Genomic DNA, 5,522 nt, shown 5'->3' on the forward strand with positions numbered 1-5,522 from the left:
AACGGCTCGCCCGGCTCTCCGCAACCGCGGCGGCGTCGCCGGGGACATGAAGCTGTCCCCGTTCCTGAGCTTAAATAGGTGCTAATGCAGTCACCAGCCCGCCCGCTGCTCTCCCCGGGCAAAGCGCCCTGCCCTGCCGCACAGCCTGCAGGGGCGCCGCTTTCCAGCAGAGGAGGCGAGAGCTTTATCAGTGTCTTGAGCTGGGCGTAGCAAAGTGCAGATAACCCTGACGGAGCCGGGAGTCGGGCGAGGAGCCTGCCTCCCCCGGAGCGGCGGGCGAGCAGCGGGCGGGACGCGCCGGGACGGGACGGGACGCGCCTCGCCCCCGCCGCGGCGCCAGGGCCACACGCGCCATTTTCCCTCCCTTCGCCTCCCGCCCCCGTTTACACCTTTGTAAGCAAGGGCCGAAGGGAAATGGCCGTATATTTGGGTTAGGATTACTCTCCTATATAGGTCAACTGAAGCAGCAGGGGGTTTTTTTTAGTTTGTGTTCAGTATATGACTGCTATTACTGAATAGCTTAATCGTGTAAATGATCGTTGAATCATGAGCATTCAGGAAGGGAAACATCAGTTGTATTCTCCCTGTCAAAAAAATACCATTTCCCAAATAATACTGTACTAAGAAGGAAAGCCACTGACAGCAATGTAGGTTTTGGGGTTTCGATGTCAGTTGAAGGCGTTCAGTTGAATCTCTTGCTTAATCTCTTTTTAAATGGTTTTGTATTTCTCTTTGTATCTTTATGCAAGGTGTATCATTTTCATAAGTAAACAAGTCTCTGTTTTTTAAAATAGAGATTATCAGATGACCTAATCAGTCTCTTTATTTCTGGATAGCTTACTCTGTCACATGATCAGTTCAATGTTGTAGCAACTTGGGTACTACCCCAAAGCTCCCTAAGCTTTTATTTTCCTTTTTTGTCAATAATTTGAAGGTCTGATAGATGACCATACTCACTCTATAGATCCAGCCCCAGATAATGGGAATTTTAAAATTAACTGGAGCAAGAAAGAAGAGACTTTATTTCATTTTGGTTAATTAATCTTTCTTATCATGCAGCATATTATCTAGAATTATTTCTTTGTTATCAAATGCAAAACATAACTAAAAGATTATAAAGGAGATCTTTAAATATAGTTAATGCTGTGACAATTAGATAGATAAAAGAGCAGGAAGGAATATGTGCACTGAGTAAGCCCTGGAGACACTGTCTCAACAAAACTTTTGCCTTTTATGTAACAACAAGATTCAAAATCCTTGTACAAAAGAGCAGACATAAAGCACGAAAAGAAACCCACCCAAGATTTACTAATGACATTGCAACTTGGTCTGAGAGACTTTGAAACAGCGATCGAAAAGCTGTGTAAGTAGCGTGAGTTCTGTGTGACAGTGGGCTGAAGTATGCTAACTCATAAGATACATTTTGAAGGGTGCTCAGGCCAGTTTTAGGAGCCAAATCTTTCCAGAGGCCTTCATTGCCATCAGTATGCAAAATTCAAATTTATTAGACAAAGTAATTATATGTAATTCCATATTAAATTAAAATGCAAAGCTAAATCCAGACAAATACTAGTGTTTGGCAATACAGAGAGAATACAAATGTATGTACATTATTATGCAAATGTGTAGATGCAAAGATAAATACGTGACATTTTTCATTGGAAGAACAGAGGACCCTGTACTAAAAGCTAGCCTAACTGAGAATATAGGGGCTAGTTTCTGTTCTGTGAGTGCATTCTGCCTGCTAACCGGGAAATGCCAGCAGAGAGGCTCTCAGATCGCGAGATGGTAGTGGAGGCAGTATCTGCTAGCTCAGTGCCAGGGTAGGTATTCCTATGAAGCAGGAATGCTAATTTGACCAGTTATCTGTCAGGATTTGTTTTCTTTGCTCTTAATCATAACTAAAAGTCTCTCTCAGCAGTCAATGGACAATTTAATCTTCACGTTTGATGACTTTTCAAGAAAGCAAAGAAGAGAAACTTTACAGAGTATGCTTCAATTGAATTACAATGTTCCAGTGTGAAAGAGGACCTTACCTTAGTTCTTTCTGTCTTCTCTTACAGGCAGCCCACTTCAAGTCTTGGGCATTATCAGAATATATTTATTTTATCAGAAAATATTTATTTCTAGTGAAATCTCTGAGTTACAGGAAAGAGATTTTAACCTTTTATGAATTTGGGACAATGTAGCATAGTGAGCCACTTCATGAAGTCCAAAATTAATAAAATGATTAACACAGCTTTTGCAATAAAACCCAAATAAACCATTTTAAACGGTAAGCCCCAGAAAATGTTATTTAAGTGACCAGTTTCATTACATATTTTCTCCTTTTCGGTAGAACTAAGAATTCTTTACAAACAGATCATCTTGCTCTCAGACCCATGCATGAGGCTGCAATCTAATACAGTGTAATTTTCAAAGGCCAAACATTGTATGGGTTCAGTGAGAGCTGATGTTGCTCAGTTCCCATGGATATTGTATAGTTTATCAGCTACTTTCATTTGGCTCTTCATACCTGGACATTGATTATTAAAATTTTATTTTGTGGTATAAAAATAAGAAACTAATAAATCTGACAAGAGCAATAAAAGTTTGTTCTCCATAACTTTGACAGTTTTGCATATCATTTCTTACTTGCTTTAGGTTGTTGGCCACTCTTGACAAATGGTGGGAATTGGTTTAGCGACAATTTTACAAGATGCTATGCAGTCACATCTTCCATTAATTCACTTGGAATAGAAGCTCCTTAGCCAGTCTCAGAAGATGCCCTGTGTCTCAAATGGAAAGAGATTCAAGCTGATTTTTTGCTTGTCTGTGATTAATGGGTTTTTCACTCACGTAATTATTGCATTGGATCAGGTAACCTTATTTTTTATTACAAACATGAATTCACTAGGCAAAAACCTTATGCCATTTATTCTAATGAGACCAAGATCTGGTCCTTCCATGTGAATGTCATTTGTATTCCCCATCAGAGGTGATTTTATAGTGACATCCRTAACAAGATAATCCATCAAGGAACTGATGACAACTGCACCTAGTAATCTACTTAACAGATCCAGTTTGACAACTATTACACATTAGTGCATGTCATCAAAGCAGGGTGTAACATACATTAAATAAATACAGCAAACAGTTGATAGTGGACCATAGCTGCTTGAGAAAGTTGGAAGTGATAACTTATTAGCAGAAGAGTTGTTTTGATTTAGAGTAACACTAACTTCTGACTGGAATGGAGAAGCCACCCACTGCTTATGAGGGTAATTCAGTCATCAAATTCAAGTATGCACTGGCCAGAAACTTCCTGTAATTCAAGCTGAAAAGTAGGCGTAACTCTCTTGAATTTGTTTGGTAATCATACTTACAGTTTGTTCATGAAAGACTTCACCCAAATCTCATTTCACTTTGGTTCATGAACAGGCATACGATAGCAGCTGTTGCTAGAGTAGACTTTATTCAAATTGGCATCTTCCAGTGGACAGATTGCCTGTTTGGAGTTGTTCAATACAAGTTTTACAGGGGAAAGCCAATTTTCCTGTGGCCTAATTCATTCTGAAATAAAAGATCCAATTGCTTGTATGTGTTTCTGTGACTAGAATGGAGCTGTGACAAGTGAAATTTATTATCTTGCAAAAGAATATTTAAATAGCAATAGCTTCTGTTTTAATTCCAATGAACAATTCAGTATACATATAGTATTATTAAGAGTTATCAAAAATTGCATTTTTTCTGGATACTTGGGACGATTTTTATTTGAAACAACATTTATCACAGGAACACTTCTTTTCTTGCAAGTAATCATAATTTCGAAACTATTTCATAAGAAACATTCAGAATTATTCTGCATCTTATGTATGCACTACTTGCATTTAAGTAGTGCCAGATATTTACAATACATCATGAAATCATATCTGCTTGATCTGTACAGCCTGCAAATGCCAGTTTTTGTTTTTAAGAATGAAAAGATAATTGCCATTAAGTACAAATCAGGTTCTTTAGATTTACACCTACTTTTCAGCTTGAATTCAGACGCTTCCTGGCCAGCGTGACTACASTGCCTTACAGACACAAGTGAATCTTTAAACGGAGAGAGAAAATGTCTAATGATGTAAATAAGATGGAATAGGTGTAAGAAAAGGCTTGCTGGAGTTGGTAAGTGGGGGCTGGTCCACATTAAAACAGCTTTGTTCAGATGGCAGAAAAAAACAGAACTCAGTGGCAGAGATGCAGCTTGCATTAGCAAAGGACATTCTTGTCATTTTTTAAATAAACCACTGTGCCAAATAGCTTAAGTAAATTATCTTAAGGACTTCTGCCAGAATTAGTTGAATTTCTATATAGGATTTTGCATGCATAGTTATCTCAGAGGTGATGTTTAGTGGACTCTTCTGTATCTTGTATTTAGGCTGATAAAGCTTTACTGTGAAACCCTGACCCTTAATTTTACAGTTGTGAATTATCTAATCTCAGAGTTCGATATTAGTGTACAGTGATACAGTATAGAGTGAAATTGCCCTGGTGTATCTCTTTAAATGTATTTTACTTGTAAAGTTCACATGCTCTGTATTCCCTGAAAAGAGTATACCAGAGTATCTGTAACATCATAGTTTCCTTAAAAAAAGTAACAACTTTTACCAGCAGAGCAGTTTTTTGGTTGGTTTGCTGCTTTTTTTTTTTCTTTTTGCAAATATTTCATTTCATCAAATGAAATGAACTATACTGGCAAAATTACCTTTCCTGTGAGGTGACAGCTTATGGTTTTGACCAGAATGGCTTCATCACTTAGGAGCAAAAACGATTTTCGCTCTACCCCATTTTCACTATGTCAGCAAAAATCTAATGGCAAGCAGGCTTTCATGTTGAAGTTAATGCTGTGCTCGGATCTCTTTCTGTTGCAACAGTGAAAACTTTGGCATGAGTAACATGCAAGAAGAAATCAGATGTCAGACCTGCAGGATACTGACTTGATAAGGATCGTTTTGGTTGATCCCAGCTATTAGGTCCTAAGGTGGCAAATCAAACAAACATCTGTGTGGCATAAGCTATAAGTGGAAAATATGATCTTACAAGTATAGCTTGAATTGACTAAGTTTTAACAGGTTCCATCCAGAATTTTTTCTGCAGGTTTTTAGTAATAAGATAACCTTATAAAGCTCTATGTTACTTCAGATAGGCTTTTCTGGTATTCTGTTGAGGTGTCTTGAACATCTCTAGGCTACATTGCAAATATGTGCAACAGATGGATCCTGGTGGGTTTTCTGAGAGTATTGGGAGTTTGCTGGCCTACACTGAGTACACTGGCATTTAAGTGTATGTGTAACTTTTAAGTACATTAATATTCCCTGTGACTACTTACAATTAATTGCTTCGCTGGTTCATAACTGTACTCAAAATCCTTTGTAATTGTCTTATATGTGTAATGGGTATATTCAGCTTCTTGAAAGCTGAGGTCTTGCAATTTCAATCAGTTGAAGCATGTAATGCAATATATCTTATTTCCATTGAGTCATATGTGTACTGCA

Source organism: Apteryx rowi, unplaced genomic scaffold, assembly GCF_003343035.1.
Source record: "Apteryx rowi isolate R43461 unplaced genomic scaffold, aptRow1 scaffold_292, whole genome shotgun sequence".
NCBI classification, from domain to species: Eukaryota; Metazoa; Chordata; class Aves; order Apterygiformes; family Apterygidae; genus Apteryx; species Apteryx rowi.